Here is an 18,556-nt window from a genome sequence, read left to right as displayed (position 1 = left end):
CTGCAGTCCCTCTATCAAGAGAAAGAGTCTGGGGTGGGCTTGTCCTTTATTTTGGTCAATGGGATGGCCTCAGATGCCAGGGAGGCAGAGACCCTAGCATTGCTTGAGCCTTGGTACTTCTCCCGCTCCACTGGGAATCCTTGTGCCAGGATGGGAACAAGCCCAGGCTAGCCTGGTGGAGGATAGGAGGCCACATGGAGAAAGGCCTCATCATCTGGCCTGTCCTCTGATGCCCGTCAAAACCAGACCACACTAGCCATCGCTGCTGACCCACCACTGGCTTCAGAGGCAGGAGCAGGTCCTACCCACACCAGCCCACCCCAGAACAGCTCAGCTGAGTCAGGCCAACTTATCACCTGCACTTTCAGCCACTGCATTTTGGGTGGCTTCTCACACAGCGGCACAGACTGATACCAGTGTGGTTCTTCTGGGCCTGGGTTTCTAAGAACCACATGCCACCAGCATCTTCTCTTCTCACCATCCCATGGTGGCTTCTGTGACAACGCAGAGTTCAGACCTGCAGAGTGCCTCATTTGCCAATGAGGAAGGCAGGACCAGCAAACTCTCATCCAGGCTCTTCTTGGCTAAATGTGTGCTTGTGGGCCATGGGACATCAGCGACACAACTCCTTCCTATGATTGATGGGGAAAGGAGGGCCGCTAGGAGCAGGCCACAGAATCAACACCTGTGTTTTGCAGTCAGCTAGATCCCACAGAGCATGACTGAAACCAGGTCAGAAAGACACAGGAAACTTTGGGAATCAGACAAATCAGCCTGAGTAGCTTGGGGTTCAAGTTCAGGTGTGGATTGCATAAGCAGCCTGGGAGATAACTTCTGTCCAGCTGAACATCCAGGTGGGTCCATGGGCATGTGGGGCTGGGGGCGGGGTGTAAGTTAGATGTAGCCCTGCTTAGCTGCCGTTTCTGCAGAGAGCACCTATTATCTCTGCAGAGAGAGTTAACCATTATTGCTGTGCTGTAGCTTAAAGTTGTGATTATCCTCACTGCTGGTCAGGAGCACAGAAGCTCAGGGTCCACCCCATCAGGACTATGGCATCCAGGAACTACAAACATGTTCATGAAATAGATGGACAAACAGTCTCTTAGCCCCTCTAAGGGAGGAAGCCAATGTCGGATTTAGAAATCCTGCCTTCCTCAGAACATGACTTAGGAATGGTCTCTTTTCTAGCCAGAATGGTAAACAGTGCGGGCTGGCAATGTAGCCATTCAGATCAGGCTCCTGAAAGAATGAATTGCTTTTGGTTTGGTTTTGTTTCCTTGTTCTTCACTGTTAAAATATGAAATGTTTTCCTTTGGGTAAAGAACAGTTATTGAGTAGAGCCTGGGAGGATGTACAAGTAGTGAGAACCAAGAGAGAATCAAGTTTTGTTGTTGTATTTTTGAATTGGGAAGTGAAATCCTTAGGGCTGGGAGATGGTGGAGTTTGGGGTCTGGGGGGAACCCAGACATCTGTCTGTGCGCAGCCAGGGAAGGGTCTGGCACTCTATCAGCTCAGGTAATCTGATTCCTGACTGTGTCCTGAGATGCGTTTTAGAGGGGACAGTGCCCCCTTCTGGCTGAAGAGAATAAAGATTTGAGGATTTTGAAGCATAACTTGCAAAACCTCCCGTAGAGTGGAGTTGTCCTTTTTCTGTGAAGCAGAAGCCAGGTCTCTTTTGAAGTGAGCCCTCTCTGGGGTGATTGTGACCTGCACACATGCGGGCAGCCCAGGGGCCCGAGGTGTTGAGACATCACATACTGAATTAGGATCCCTTGGTCTTGACTGAATCTTAATGCCCACCTTAAGCACATGCTTGAGATAATTTTTTTTTCTTTTTTTAAAAGCTGGAGTCAGCCAGTGTTCTGTGACATGATATCAAGACTCTGTGAAACTTTTATTTCCTTTTGTCTAAAACAAGATCAAACTAGCTGACATGATGAAATTCTCTTTCTTTTCAATCTGGAGTTATGGTTAGGATGTGTTTCTTCCCAGGTACACCAGAATGTGATTAGAAGAGAAACTGCCCAACATCACTACTGCACCCCTCTCTCTCCCCCAGCCCCCCAGCTTTCCCAGATGTTGCAAATTCTGGCAAATGGCCCATACAATGTGTGTAGAATTCTCCCGCTTTGCCGCCTATCCATTTGAATTCCTTTTGGCTTGGTGGCCTAGGAGGGACCCTCTGGGGAGACTGAACACTGAAACAGTCATCAGTAATGGAGAGGACCAAGACTCCAGAGCTGGTCTCGCTGTGCTCAGTCCTAAGTCTGCCACTTGCAAGTGCCCTTGGACAGCTAACCTTGAACAGGTGATGAAATGTATTTGGGCCCCAGTTTCTCATGTATAAAGTAACGGTGCCTGACTGATGGCATTTCTGTGACTCAGAGGAATCAACATATGCTGTGTGTTGAGGACAGGGCTAAGTGTGTCCAGACAAATCTGCTGTGACCAGTCCTTGTTCCTTCTGGTGTGCTCTATCTGTTGAATGTGTACTTTGGGGTCTGAGTCACTTCCTTCCCATGTACCCTCCTTTCTAAGTCAGGGGCTCTTACCTGGGCCTATAGGTTGATTTCAGGGGTTCTCAGCTCCTCTCAGGAGTTGTTTACAAAGTTTTTGTGCATTGTGTGTGTGTGTGTGTATATATATTTTTTTTCAGATTTTTTTTTTCTCTTTGCAGATCTTCTCAGCATAGTTCGTGTTTCCCTGGAGGGAACTCTGCTAGAGATCTAAATGTGTCCAGTGCTTGATGGGTGATGATGACAGGGTGGGGGACATAAGCTTGTAGCCATTTCCCTGTGTTTCCACCTACACGAGCTTTCCTAAGTAACCTAGAGTTACCTTTCCAGTGGCTCGGGATTTATGGCCTCAGGATTATCAGTTAATACTTATTCACAATTAAGGAGAATCTGCAGAAAAGCAGCCATGTGCTGCCTTCCAGAGCTGGGCATGCTCAGCAGCTCTTCTGAATTATTCACACTCCTCATTCCTCATTCCCTTTATTAATGTTGATAATTAGGAGTTGGTGGCATTTTGGAGGCTCAGGCCAAATTATAAGAGTGTTTGTTTTCTTTTCAAGATTCCAGCAAACATTTAGAAAGAAAATGATGGTGAGGCCAGAGACACCTCTGTGACATTCTTTTCAGTGCTCTCTAGTTAAACAGGGGACGGAGGTACTTAAACAGGAAGTGGGGGAGGCCTCCTCCTTGCTCTGAAGCTCAAAGAAGGACTAGCTGTCTGATGGGGGGCCCTGTGCACAGTTCTTTTTTAAAGAATTGTCACAAATTTCAAAATGTCAAGAGCAGATTATTAAACCAGCAGTCTTTCTCAGGGTGGGGGCCCTGTTGGTCCCATGGTCCTGAGGCAGACCTGGCAGAGATGCCAGGGGTGGGATCCTCCCCCATCCTCATACGACTTCAGCCCACGGGTCTCCCTGCACCCCGGTGATGCCAGCACATGTCTGCGGCACGACTTCCTGTTCTACTGCCTAGAAGTCTGTGTCCCCAGGTGACCCTACCACCCACTGCCGCCTTTCCTTCAGGATTCTGCTCAGCGGTCACCTTAGCAGAGGACCTCCCCCCAAAGTCCTTTCGAAGATTCTCCCTCCCTCCCTTCCCCTCCCTCCCTCCCTCTCTCTCTCTCTCTCTCTCTCTCTCTCTCTCTCTCTCTCTCATATCTTTCACTATGCATTGATTTGTCACTTGCTGTCATTCTCACTAGTGATGTGTAAGCTCTTGGAGGGAGGGGACTCCATGGCATGTACTCAGTGGCATCATCCTGGACACAGGCTTGCACAACGCCAGCCTTTGTGGGGACACAGGCAGAAGTGCCCTTTGTTGAGAAGGCCAGGCACAGGGTGGGAGGCCAAGGAAAGCAGGGAAGTGGGCTCAGGACTCTTCCTGGCAGAGTGACTTCTTACTGGCACCTTTTGCCATTCTATATCCGTGTGTAAGACCCAGAGCCTGACCACAGAAACACTGAGAAGAGACCTTGGTGCAAGAGGCTGAAATCATGCAGGGCCTTGGAGATTATGCTCAGATGCACTCCTTCAGGAGTGTGCTCAAAGCTGTTGAGTAGGAGGGTCCTGAGCTCAAATGCGCTGGAGGGAGCTGGGTTTTGTAAAAAGGTCAACAGGTTGCTCGAATTCAAGATTCTTCGGAGCCCTTTCTGTGCACATCTGCATAGAGTTTCACCAACTCATAAGGCTACAGGAACCTCTGCTGCATGGGGCGCCATTCATCTGTTGGAATACCCCTGGGGCACCATGGAATTGGGACAAACGTGCAGCCTGTTACCGGGAGGCTACACCCCATCCTGGTCTCAGCACACCCTTCTGGGCAGATCACCTGGAGGATTTTCACCACCCCTTGCTAGCTTCTTCATCCACAAAGTGAGGATGTTCCTCACCTGGGTAACTTTTCTCGTAGTTTTCTAATGAATGTGGCCTGGATGAGCCCTGACCCCTTGTCTTGTCCAACATCGAGGAAAAGGAAATCCTGGCTTTCTGTTGTTCTGCTCCCTGACAGAATTCATTCATTTATTCAACAAATATGTATGAAGTTCCCCTCATGTACGAGTACTCTTCTAGGCCCCGGGGGCATAGGAGCCCTCTGCCCTCGCTCCCAGATCTCGCCCTTTCATAAGTGTCCGTGATGAACAACCTGTGTGGATGGTTTGGCCATCTGTCCAGGTCTCTGTTTCAGTTGGCATGGGAAAAGTCACTTGAAATGATGCGAAAGAAGGAGCACGTGGACCCTAGGCCTAGAGACCTGGGTTACCTTACAGGCTGCAGCCTCAACACAGGAGGCTGTGGGGGCAAGAGCCTGTGGTCTGAAGCCACAGCACCCAGGGGCCCATCTCAGGCTCTGCTGTTTGCTAAGACCTTGAGTGAATAACTTCTCCATTATCAGTCTGTTTTTGGTTTTGTTTCCATCTGTAGAACAGGGATGGGAACACCACCTGCCTCTGAGGACACACTGCCCGGGAAGCTGTTAGGATGGTGCTGGTTCACACTGCCCACACAGTGCTGGGTACATGTCCTCGTTATGGACGGTCTCAGTGAACTTGGGCAAGCCACTTTTTGGGGGTCCTGGCTATCCTTCTATAAAATGAAATGCCTCTCCAAGCTCTAGATGGGTCTGTGGTTCCAATTCAATTTAAGTAGTGTTGGAGCGCAGCCGATTGTCTCCCCCATGTACACTGGCCAAGTGAAATAAGGCAACGCATATTTACATGTGTGTATGTTGTGTATGATACATGTGTTATACATGTACATAGGTGCATGCATATATATACATATGCAACACCATTCACACACACACACACACACACACACACACACATACACACACACATACTTGAAATAGGAACATTAGCTCTTAGTTCTCTAGAACTTTTCTGCATCTGTCATTGCAATCTCTCCGCCAGCACTCCAGCCCCTGAGATGTGCTGCTTTTTCACATATGTGGGCGTGTTCTAGGCTCAGAAAAATGAATTCATGTCCCTTCCAATGCCAGACTTATGTCAGTCCTGTTGCAATCCAGGGAGATCTTACTCAATTTCCTTCTTTGAAAGTGTTTGTGTTATTCCTATTTATTCAGGAGAATTGTATCTGCCTCCCTCCTGGATCACCTACCCACCTCTTTGTCACTGATTTTCTTGGATGGAAGAGTTTTCTTGCTCAGTCTCCATCCTTGTGGATGCCATTTGTGGGATTCAGAAGCCAGGCATAGAACAAAAGGGTTTGAGTTGCTCTGTGCTCAGTAAAGCGCTGGTTTCACGAGGCTCATCCCATTTAGCACACAGAGGAGTCTCAGCCAAAATTTAGACATGGGTAGGTTTTCTTATTACCTTGAAATTAGTCTCGATTACCCTTAAATTATTGAAGATTGACCACTATGCAAAGTGGTTTCCCCTTTCATTAATCTTACTAACTGGCTGCATTTGTTACAAATCTTCCTTCCCGGCCAGCACTGGGTTTCTTTCCGGCAACAGGCTCCTCCGTCAGGGTTTTTCTTTTCCATTCCTTACTTCTATTTGAGCCTTTAATGGATGGTCACACCAGAGCCCCTGCTGGCAGCCAGCTTCCACCTGTGTCTCACCAGCAAAGCCATCTGGACGCCAGGTTTGCGTCCTCTGCGATCCTGGGGCATGAGGCGGTGCCTCCTTTTTCGGAAGCCTTGGTCAGGGTGACATGACAGCAATTGGCTCAGGCATTTAAAAATAACATAAAAACGCAACATTGAATATATTTGCTCTCTATAAAGTACATCGTGGGGTAAGCTGGGGACTAGAAAAAATTAGGGGAGAGAAGACAGAAATCATACATTTCCTGTTCCCTAGAGACCACCACCATTTGATTAGTTACTTCCAATCTACTTTGCTGTACATTTTTCAAGTAATGTTTTCCGTCTCTGCACAGTTCTGATGGCTGGTCTTTTATTTACACTTAGGATGATTGATCTTTGGAGAAGTGGATGTAGCTCGAGGTAGAACACCTGCCTAGCATGCACGCGACTATGGGTTCAGTCCTCAGCGCCATGAAAAAACATAAGTAAAAAGTAATATTGATCTTCATAACTATCATTTTTCCTGGCTGGGTAAATTTTCATGTAGTGATAAATCATCTTTTGAAGACATTCTCCTATTTTTGGCCAGTGAAGATGTTTCTAATTTTTTGAAGATTTAATTAAGGCCTTGTTAAATTTCTTTGGCATACACTCTTCCCTATTTCAGATTCATTTTTTGTATAAATTAGCATAGTATGATTTCTGGGTCAAAGGATTTGAATTTTCTGAGGGTTCTTAATCTATACTGTCAGTTTTCTCCCTAAGAGGGATGTACCACATTTTTAGTGCAACCAAAGATGTGAGAAAGAGCTCTGGCAGAGGTAAATATAATGTTGTAGCTCATAATGAAGTTCTGCCCATGATGTTAACTTTTTACAGTACTTTTTTTGATTTAAAAATAAATAAGTGCCTTTGAAGAAATAGTTATATGGCCAACTCACAAGCAAACAGTTCCTGTCCTAGGCCTCAGTTTTCCTCTCTGTAAAAGAAAAGGATCAGCTGGGATAATTTTCTCCCATTCCATCTGCATCTGTGGGATGGTTATTACAGACAGACATGTGGACAAGCATCTTCTTTTCTTGTGGGACTGAAGGAGGAAGGGCTGGCCACTAAGTGGAAAAGCAACCTTCTGTTTCATGGAAACCAGGAAACGTGGACATCACTCAGATTGGCCTTTCCAGGATGCAGTGAGCCGAAACTGCTCACAAGAGATGCAGGGGGCTGTTGGGGCCATCGGAGGTAAGAAGGGTCTGGGGCCTTGCCCAGCTGGGACATGCCCTCCCCACACCAAGTACATTCCTTCTCCTGAGTCCTTCCCCAGGGTGGAGCACTTCCTCCCTACTATAGCTTTTCGGGGGTTCCATTCTCTAGAGGAGATTCGTCCTGTCTTTATGGGATTAATCCCAGCAGTGGAACCACTTAGGTCACCTAAATCCTTAGAACATTGGGAACTATGATAACAGAGCTGGAAGTGCTCTGGGGTTTAGGATGCAAAGCTGAATCCTGCCTTGCTCTCTGCAGTAGCAACATGGATAACATGTAGAAAACCTCTTAAACCCTGCCCGTGCTGCTGTGTCAAAGACTTCTAGCCTGCTTAGCAGTATAAAAGGTGTTCGATAAATATTAGCACATGGGCTGAGCAGCTTCCAGATCACTCCACATCAAGGCATAAGGCAGCACAGGCACAGGCACTGCTCATGGGGGTGGAATCGGCAACATAAAGAAGCAGCAGCAATAAAAGCTGTGTGTGGAGGTGCCTGAGTAGAGCTGCCACATGTGGGAACATCTGTCCAAATGGGAGCAAAATCTGGCTGCCCCAGATTGGTCTCCTTAATCACTTAATAGCCCATCAGGAGAACAGGAAGAAAGCCGCTGTGTGATGGATAGCCTGGCGGGATGGCATTGGACACTCATCACCTTGAATTATGCTTGTGGTTCATGCATCTTCCCCATCCCATGGTCAAGGATCATGTGCCAATCACTGGGAGCCTGGGGTGTGTAGCATAGGCTTCAGAATCGAAAGCGGAGTTGATTACTAACATCTGAGGGCTTTGGTTTTTTTCTCTGTAAAACATGAGCGATGCCACTTACCAGTGGAGGTATCAGCTATAGCAGCAGCAGCACATCTGCCAGAGCTGGGTGGCCTGCAGGCAAATTTTACCTACACCTTCCACTAGCAGAACGACATCGGCCAAGTTATTCAACCTCGCTGTGGCTCAGTGTCCACATCTGTAAAGTTCCTAACTGATGGCGTTGTCATGGTGATTAAATAAGTAAATACATATAAAATGCTTAGAGGAGACTTGGGACCTACTCAGCACCGTCTCGTCTCCCTGTTTGTTTCTCACCTTACAAGATGGCAGCAGGGACTGGGACTAACAGATGCACACTTTCTAGTGTGTGATTTGAGCCCAATAAATGGTCGTGACTGTTATTGTTTAATGTCTTTGACTCCCCACTCACTACCTGGTTATGGTGTTTTGCTGAATGAGGTCATTCCTCATGTTTGTGCTTGTTTTGTTTTGGCTATGAGGTGTCCCCCAAAAGCTTCTGTGTTAATGCAGGCAGTGAAATGCCTAAGAGCAGTAAGCTAATCAGTGGATTAATCCATTTGGTGGATTAGTAATTTGAATGGATTACCAAGTGGTAACTACAGACAGATGGAGCATGGCTGGAGGCAGTGGGCCACTGGGGGCATGCCTTGGGGATTATATATGTTGCCCCTGGTTCCTCAATCTCTCTCTCTGCTTCCCACTGCCTTGAACTGAGCTGCTTCCGTCTGCCACACCCTTCCACCATGATGCTCTGCCTTACCTCAGACCCAGAGGGGTGGAGCTGGCTGACCATGGACTAAAACCATGAACCAAAATAAACTCCTCTAAGTTGTTGTTGGATTTGGTGGGTACAACTATGAAAAGTTGACTGACACATTCTCTAACTTTTTAGAGAACTGTTTATTACTACATTCACACATTCTCAGTCTTTGGGTCTTAAATAGAGATGAAGTGCAAGTTAAGAGATGGGCACAGGGCTTTGTTCTGACTGCCAAATTTTCATAGACAGATGAAGCCCAGGTACATATACCTCAGTGGCTGTTCTTTTAATCTTTCTAGGATTCATTGCTGCCCCAATGAAATGGAGAATAGAGCAATTCCAAAGCACTCACTTAGTCTTGGGGAAAACACAAACAAATCATTCATTTCTAAAGTCCCCATCTTTGCGTAATGTCTCTCTGTTAAACATAGCACCATTTCACCCTTGCATTGAGTGGTGTGTGCATGAGACCCAGGGTGAACTTGATACTCAGGGTGAACTTGATACTCGGGATGAACTTGAGATCCAGGATGAACTTATGTTGCACTGTCTCCATTTTGCCGATGAGACTGCTGAGACAGGGCAAAGAATTCTGCCTCAACTGAAAGTTATAGGGACAGTATTAATGAGAACAGTGGTTCCCAGGAGGTGGCCCTGGGGCTAACAGCATGAGCATCATTTGGGAACTAGCTAGCGAGCTGGTCCAAGTCTTGGGTCCACCTGGACCTACTAAGTCAATAACGGGATCGGGGTTGCTGCTGCTCTGTGCTCTTTACCAACCCCTGGAGGGATAGTTGGAGAACCTCTTCATTAGGCTGAGCATTGCAGCCAGGGTTTGTCTTTTGTAAGGATAGGCTAAAGCCTGGTATACCTGTTCCTTTCCTCACTCCCCAAGCAAATATATACCTGTGACCACACAATCAGAGCGGTAAATTGAAGCCAATTAGCAGCTAAGTAACTGCCAGTGCTTGTCACCAGGGTAGTTGTTAGTAATTAGCACTAATGACTCTAGAGACGGAAAGCAGTTGTGGTTCAAAGACATCCCCACCATTTGAATTCACTCTGGGTTTTTTCGACATTTTTCTGCCATATCTTTCTTTTACATGAAAACACCATCACAGTTGGGTGGATGCTTCTCCCGAGACAGCAACCGCAGGAAGTAATAATATGCAGTAGTGTTTCAGCACTGGCCAGGATGAGCTGCTCCGGTTGGAGCTTATGGGAAGGTTGTGGATTGTCGCTTAGATGCACCTTTACAGTTGCTATAGCACGTCAAGACCTACAGGGTGCCTTTCCCTGGATGTGATGTGTAGGCATGACAGAGATGGCTGGATGAGACCAAGCAGTGACAGTTCTCCCTGCATTTAGTGAGACTGGAACCAGAGAAAAAGAAGAGAAGCCAAACACTTGAGGGAGAGAGAAAATTAAATGTGCAAACTTTGGTGTCAAGTTACCAAAGAGAGACCTCTTCCAGTAAATTCCTGAACAGGGAATCATCCCTCTTCTCCCCCCTGGTCCCCTGTGAACACGGTGTGTGTTGGAAGAAGGGAAAAGTGACTTTGGGACCCACAGGTGCCTGCAGGTTGGCAGGGATTGGATCTCAGTCCTCCCAATTCCCTGTGGTGGCACCGTACCTTGCCCAGGGTGACACCTGCCCCTGGTCTTCAGAGCGCTGGACTGAGATGAGTGAAGGTGAGTGGAACCCCGCCTGGTGAGGGCTGCATGGCATCCTCGCGTTCTGTCTAGACACTGTGCTCTGCCGTGATCAAAGCTCATCGCCGTGGCAGTGTTTGAAGCTGGCAGCTGTTTGGTTTTGTGGGGTCTTGTTAATTAGGAGAGGGAGGGAGGTATCAAAGGGAAGCGCCGCTGCTTCACTTCTGTCTCCTCTCCTCCCTCAACCCAGAGGCAAAAAAGTTAGGGACATTTGTCAGAAACTTGGTAAGGAGAGGTAGACATTGTGGGATTTAAAGGTTCACCTCTTTCAGGAGTTGACAGCTAGTGAAAACTGCTAAACTGAAGAGTGAATCGGCAGCTGTCCCCATGGGCAGGGGACTCAGGTTCACACAGTACAGACCATGGCACCACCTCTCAGCTCCCTCCTGGATCCTGAGCATGGCTCTAGCAGAGCACACACTGCCTGGTGGATTCTGCCTTCTTCAAGGAAAACACACACACACACCTCACATATATATCATGGTAAAATACACATGAAAAAATTTACCACTTTGCCTATTTTTAAATGCATTGCTCAGTGACATTAATGACATTAACTCTGTTATGCAACCATCCCGACCATCCATTTCCAGAATGTTCTCATCTTCCCAAATTGAAACACCACATCCCTTAGCTAATAATCCCCCCAGCCTGCCCCACCATGCTCACAGTCCCTGGAAACCTCCATTCTGCTTCAGCCTCTATACATTTGGCTATTCTACATAGCCCTTAGAAATGGAATCCTACAATATGTGCACTTCTGCATCTGGTTTATCTCACTTAGCATAATGTCTTCACGTTTGATCCGTACCATAGCAACCATCAGAATCTCTTTCCCTGGGCATATCCATAAGGACTGTCAGCATCTTTCGCCACAATCTCAAAACTCTCCTCTAGGATTCACTTTCAGCACCAGAGACCCACACAGGCATCTCTGCTTCATTTATAACTTGCTAAGCCAAACAACCCGCCTGCCCTCAGGTCTCTGCCTTTGCAAAAGCTGATACGTGTGCAACGGGTGCCATCTTATCAGCCTGCTGGATTGCAGCTCATTCCCTTGACCATCATCATGGCTAGGGGAGTGTGTGTGCCTAGATCATGCGATTCTCTAGTGACGCCTGATTTTCATCCATTTGTGACTCCCCATTTCAATGCCTTCAGGCTTGAGAACCTTGAGAGAAAGCCCTACCTTGCTCCTTTGAACATCTGGCCTCAGGAACCAGTGCAGTCTTCTCTGCCCTAGCAAGTCTCCTGGGGTTTCAGAGCTTGCTGAACGGGCCAGATGAGCCAGAATTCTACTGGAATCTTAACTAAAGAAGGAAATATGTTTGTGACCACTCGAATTCTTCGTCTAGCCCCTGCACTTTCTCGGCTACTCCCCAAGGGGAATGTTGCAAGTCAGGTTCAGCCTAGGCAAAGAGGAAGTTTCCCCAGAACAGAGCAGGTGTACAGACCTGATGCTGCTCCATCTCTGGCACCAGGAAATGCCTGGTCTCTGTGCCTTGTGCAGGGTTGTCCTTTATTGCTGGGCCTAAATGGAAAATTGTCCCACAAGCAGCAGCTGCATCCTCAGATCAGAATAAAACAGCAAAAAGAAAAATAAGAAAAAAAAAAAGCATGTACTACATATGAAGCATCCTTCATTAAGGGAGAGATTTTAATGAGACCCCATTCTTCCTTCCAGGGAAGAGCTCATCTTGAAGGGAAGCCAGGTGTGGGCCAATGAGTGAGTCCCATGGTCAGGTGGTGATTGGAAAAAAGGGACACTGCCCTGTGATTTGCACATCTCACACCTTCTGTGCTTCAGGGGTGTCTGGGACGACTGAATAGGTTCCTGTTAAGAAAGATGGCATGATATAGGGTAAAGGTTCCTTATCCAAACTGATGCTTGTATCCAGAACTGGGGTTTGGAATTTTATTTGTTTTTATTTTGCATTTTGGAATATTTGCATATACATAATGGGAAATACTTTGAGAATGGGACCTAGGTCTAAACACAAAATTCATGTCTATTTCATGTATCTTATTCACACAGAAGGTGATTTGAAACTGTATTTTTAATAATTTTGTGCATGAAACAAAAAATGCATTATGTAAAATTTTCTACCTGGCGATGCTATTCAAAAAGTTCTGGATTTGGGATTTTCAGATTAGGGGTGCTCCATGTGTAATCGCACCCAGTACAGACCAGCCAGTGCTTTGTAGAGGAGGGGAGGCACCCGGGAGCCAGGTTGCTGTCAAATCCATCACTAACTAAGCACTGGTAGGTGAATGAAAAGAAATGGAATTGATTCCAAATGACAGGAACCAAGAACTGATTCCTGAACGGACAAAAGAATACCATGACAAAGAATCCTGAAAGCCAGGAATGGCCGCTTACCTTACCTACGCCATCAGGCAGCCTGTGCACAGAACCCCCCCACACACACACACCACGACAGGGAACTCACCACCTATCATGACAGCTGGCTGTGCCTCCAGAGAGCTCTGTCCTTTGAATAGTTCTTTGTATCTAACCCACCTCTCCCCCTATCTTTCTCTTTTGTTCCGACTTTGACCCCTCACCATGCACAATAAGTCCCTCTTCCCAGAGTTCCCTCTGTCATGTCTGTGGCCTCCCTAATGAGCGAGGCTAACCTTTTCTTCTTCCTGGGAAACCAGCCTCAGTTCTTGCAGCCCCTCAAGAGGTGGGGATGACCCTTGAGCCACACAGGGGATTAGTAGAGCCCTGTTGGATCCTGTCATCTCTGCCACACTAATGGTATTAGCCACTCTCCAGTTAGCTGCCTGCATGCCTCTGCAAACCTACCAGTCCAGGGCCTCTGCTCAGCCCAGTACCCAGATGGGCCACAGGAAGCAGCTACTAACTGCGGGTAGGCCATTTTATTCCACTAATCTTGGCCCTGTCCTGAGCTAGGATCCATCTGTACCCTTCAGGCAGAGAACAGGAGAGGAAGTGGACAGACTGTGAATCTGTATACCTGCTCAGTCCTGTGAACAGGGCTGTATAGGAATCGTGGCATCTTGAGCATTCTTTACTTTCAATATGGAGGCATTAAAGGTAGAGTTGCTGCCTCCTACCTAACAGCTTCAGCCATGGGTTTCCTTCTGCCTCAGGGCCACCACCTTTGCTCCGTCTTTGCCTCCCAACTGGGACATGTAGAAAAGATGAAGAATGTAGCCTCACTTGCAAATGTAGCACATTGTGCTTTTGAATGCAGTTTTCTCTTCAGAAATCACTGCAGCTACTTATGGAGTGACACTGTGTTGACTGCTATTTCTTTTTTTAGATGTGAGTATCTCTGCAAAGGTAATGCCAACACTTCAGGTGAAATACGGGTAGTGGCAGCATCCCCCTGAGTTGGTGCTGTGCCTCCCATGCTGTGCACCAGCCCCGAGGTGTGTGTTTCACTGTGTGCTGGGTCATGCGGCTTAGCAGTCAGTAGAGCTGGAGTCCAGAGGCTAGACTGTTGGTCTGTACTGGAATTTTTAGTTGCTATTTTCTTTTTTGAAGATTACTTTCCTCTTGGTATATGATTTAATGGTGTATAATTCACCCACTTACAATGTTCATTGGTTTGAGCAGATTCACAGAATTATGGGACCTTCACCACAGGCCAGGTTTAGAATTTTCAGTACCCACAAAAGGAACCCTGTACCTGGGAGCTGTCACTGCCCTCCAATTACCCCAGCCCCAGACAACCACTGATCTAATGCCCTAACAGTCTGCCTCTGTCAAGTTGCCTCAACCCTTCACATAAGTGGAATCATACAACACATGGCTTCTTCTGTCTGGCTTCTCCAACTTGGCCTGATGCTTCCAAGTTTCACCCATGTTCTTGCATGTGCTGATGTGACATGGCTGTCTTGGCAGAAGAGCATCCAGATTTGTAGCTGTCCCACCTCTGTTCACTCGCTCATTGCTTAGTGAGCACTGAAGTTCCACTTTCAGCTATTGTGAACCTGGCTGGTGTGAACTTTCATGCACAACTCTTTGCATGGATACATGTTTTCATTTCTCCTGGGATATCACTGAGGGTGGAATGGCTGGGTGATGGGGTAACTCCGTATTTAGCATTTTGAGGAACTGCCAATTTTCAAAAGAAGCTGCATCATTTCACCCAACCGTTCTTGACTGATTGCTTGGAGTCAAGGACTCCTCTCTTGAGTGTTGTGGGGGAGCCCTCCTCCCCACACTGTTCTCATTGAGCAATTTACTTGATAGAGTTGCACCAAGAAACTGGGTCTTACAGTTTCCAAAGCATGCCTGGTTGGAATCTCAGCTTGGGGACTTTGCACCTCTGTGACCCACCTTGGATTTATCAACTCTTCTTTCTCTATCAGCAGAAAGAATTGTTACAAGGATTTAGTGCAATGCTATGTGTTAAAGCCTGGCACGAAGCCCAGAGCACAGTAGGTTCTCTCGCATTTACTGAGCACTTAGACTTGAACTTCCTACTGTGTACTGTAAAAGCACATAGTAGGAGCTGAAGGGAGGGGATACACACAAAGCTTACATACCAAGGATGGAGAGAGATGGCGCTCGGTGTACTTGACTGTCCACCTTCACAGCCCCTGCCTGGCTCCCTCTCTCGAGAAACACTGGTATCCTGTGCTTCTGGGCATCTCCCTCCCTCAGGGCCTTTACTCCTGCTCTTGCCTCCAGCTGGAACCTCCTTCCCTGTGTGCCACAGGCCATGCCAGCCCAACCTTTGCCTGGCTGACTCCTGCATGTTCTTTCAACCTCACCTCTGTCCTGGCTGCCTCAGGAAAGTCACTGTCCAGGTAGAGTCCTCCTGTTTTCTAACCCCCACAAGGACTGGGTTTCCCCTTCACAGTACTTCCTGCAGCTGTCATTTTTTATTGAGTTGATGTGCATGATTCTGTCATTAGTGCCCATGTCCCGCACTCTGCTGTTAGCCATTGGAATGCTTGCTAGGGGCTAGAGGAAGAGCATCACCCCCATCATGGCTGGGGAAGGAAGAGTCACGGAACAAGCCACTGATTGCCCCGTCTGGGCCCCCAAGCTTGGTGATCGATGCTAATATATACTGATGGATGACCAGGTGTTAAGCAGGTTGACATGGAGGAAGATTTGGGCTCCCTCCTGCCAGTTCCAGGAAAGAAACCCAGAGCATATCAGATCCGAACTGAGGGCTTCCCGCAGGGATTTCAGGGAAGGCAGCCCATCTTCTACTCTGTTTTAAAGTTAATTAATCTGTCCTCCCATTCAGCTTCATCCACCCTGTGACCACTGGCAGCTACTGATCATCACAGGTGTGGCCTCCAGAGCTCTGGCCCCCTGGGACTCCTTTGGCAGCAGACAGGGGCAACCTCCCAGCTGCTCCCCCTCAGCATCTTCTGTTCCTGCTTCTGCTTTGGTGAGGCACAGTGCCTCTCCCCAGCCCCTCGGCTGCTCACTGCCTTTGAAGTATAAGTAATAAACTTTTACAGATGGTGACAAGAAAAGGCTCATTAGCTTCGTCCCTGACTCAGAGAGTGGCTCTAATCCACTCGCCTTCTGAGTCCTGCTCTTTAATGTATCATTTTCAATCCTGCACCTCTCAGATACAGCCCTGAAGCTGCTTTGAAGTGTCACCAGCTGCACCCCCTCCCTCCCCTGGCTCTTGTCTCATCTCTGTATTCTAGGCCCATCCTTGGAGGGTCCTGTGCCAAGCCAGGAAGTCATCCACGAGCTTTCCTGAAGCTTCCAGAAGTCTTCTCCCAGATCTAGCCATCATGATGTGTCTCTCTTCCCTGAACTCATACCTGTGCAGGGAGCAGAGGACCCCCCTCCATTCCTTCTGGGGAGGGCAGTTCTTCTTGTAGTTTAGCTGTGAATTTCCTTTAAGCCACTCTCTTGGGTTGACTTCTGTGTTAGCCATCGGCAGAGTAATAATAATAATGATGACGATGTAGCCCATTTGTTGACAGTGCTACTCATTAGACCAGTAGCTTTGTGTGTATTGCCTCACTGAATCTCCCAACATCAGGTAAGCAAAGGTGCTTTCGTTGCCCCCACATCTGTGATAAAGACACGGAGCGGTGAGGAGCTTGCCCAAAGCCACATGGTCAGCGAGGAGGGGCCTGCACTTAGAACCAGGCAGTGAGCAGGGTGCCCTTCATTATCACACTGAAGTTTTTATATTAAATAGTCTCCCCCAAGAGACCATGCATGTGATCATGGCTTGTCTTGCCTCAGTTGTCAACATCATCCTCAAAAAGTGTCTGTCTGTGATTGACAGATGAGAGTGCAGATTTTGGAAGAATGAGATAAAGTAGGTGCTTTGCCAGTTCTGTTGCTGCCTAAAGCTGTGCTAAAGCTTCATTGTGATGGTCTTTTGAAAGGAGCACAGCACTTAGCCCCTGGGGACTCAGGGTGATGAGACCCACCTCTCCTTGAGAAACTTATGTGTAGGAGACAGAAACACATGAGTGGACTCCTATATCACTGTGTGATTACATATGGACTTCAGTGTATATGCGTTTAAATTATGATCATGCCTTTACCTAACTTGTTATAACATGTGTCGCACAGGTGTTGGGGTACAGAGAGGAGTTTAGGACTCCTCTTGTGTGTAAGTGAAGAAAATTCTTACCCAACTGTGTGAATAATAAAAGGATGGATTTCTGGAGAAGCAGAGTGGGCATCAGGGGGCTCTACCCTGCAGGATTCTCTCATCTTTGTCCTCAGGGTGGCTCCCCTTGGGTAGCAGGTGATTTCCATGCACCTCTTCGATTGTGGGTCCTCATTCAGCTCTTGGGGAGAAAGACTTCTGAACTGTGTTCCACCTGGCGGCTGTGCCATTTGGGCTCATTTGCCCACTGCTTGTCCAGTTGTTACTTCTAACTAAGGGGCTCTGCCAATGGTCTTCATCAGACAGGGTCTACACTTCCGAGCACGGTGAGGTCTATCCCACCTAAAACTGACACCATATAGTACAGAGGAGTAGAGATGAGGAAACCACAAGCACTAGCCTGCTACAAGCACCTCCTTTCTGTACCTAATCACATTCAAGGTAGAAAGCCCTGGGCTTGGGGTCCACTTAGACACCAGAGTCCACCCTGCTACAAAGCACTGGTATCATCCTGTAGAACACAACAGGCAAAATCTGAGCAGCTTCTCTGGATGCCTCTCATCCCAAAAGTCATTTACAGAATTGCCTTTAAAACCAAGTCGCCAGGCGCAGTGGTACACACACGTAATCCCAATGGGTTCCTGAAGCACGAAGATCACAAGTTCAAAGCCAGCCTCAGCAAAAGTGAGGCGCTAAGCAACTCAGTGAGACCCTGTCTCTAAATAAAATACTAAATAGGGCTGGGGATGTGGCTCAGTGGTCAAGCACCCCTGAGTTCAATCCCTAGTACCAAAAAGAAAAAGAAGTACAAGCTGCTGTTTTTATAGTCAGGTTTTTTATTTTATATATATATATATATATATAAGAATGAACCCTATTACCTTCTTTTACTACCATTTTATTTACAAGATTTAAAAGTGCATAGGATTCTTGGCTTTTTCTCAAAATCAAATTAATTCTCAAAGAGAAAAAGATCTGATGGCCCTTAGGTGTTCGGATGAACATGTTTTGGGAGGTGAGGGCCATTCCAACACACCTGACCACCACAGCAGTAACTCTAACAGCAGCATCATTAATATAATCTGTTAGTTACATTGTTAATAGAAATCGATAATATAAATCCACCTCCCTCTGACTGTTCTGAAGAAGCTGGCCCAATCACAGTTTGCTTTTTCCTACCAAGTCATTCTAAGGAGATTATTTTAAGAGAACAACCTTTTAAGAGTACTGTTACTCTTATTGAAGGGTGAAGGAAATGTAATTAGTGAAAAGATTAAATTCAGATCCCTACACCGTTAGGCCAGAAAAGTGCCATAATCCCATTTCTGACCCTCAGCTTTTCCATCTGTAAAATGTGTGCACTGTAAATCCTTCTTTGTGCAGTAT

General features: G+C 47.2%; 1 protein-coding gene across 6 annotated transcripts in view; it reads left to right on the top strand.

Annotated features, from left to right (window-relative positions):
* The window catches only part of LARGE1 (LARGE xylosyl- and glucuronyltransferase 1), a 490,254-nt gene that overhangs the window by 322,975 nt on the left and 148,723 nt on the right, over window positions 1-18,556 (top strand). The gene's annotated exons all lie outside the window — the stretch shown is intronic.

The sequence above is a fragment of the Spermophilus citellus genome (genome assembly GCF_964194105.1).
Source record: "Spermophilus citellus genome assembly, chromosome: 10".
NCBI classification, from domain to species: Eukaryota; Metazoa; Chordata; class Mammalia; order Rodentia; family Sciuridae; genus Spermophilus; species Spermophilus citellus.
Note: the sequence above shows the minus strand (reverse complement) of the source record. Positions and strands in the feature narration are given on the sequence as shown.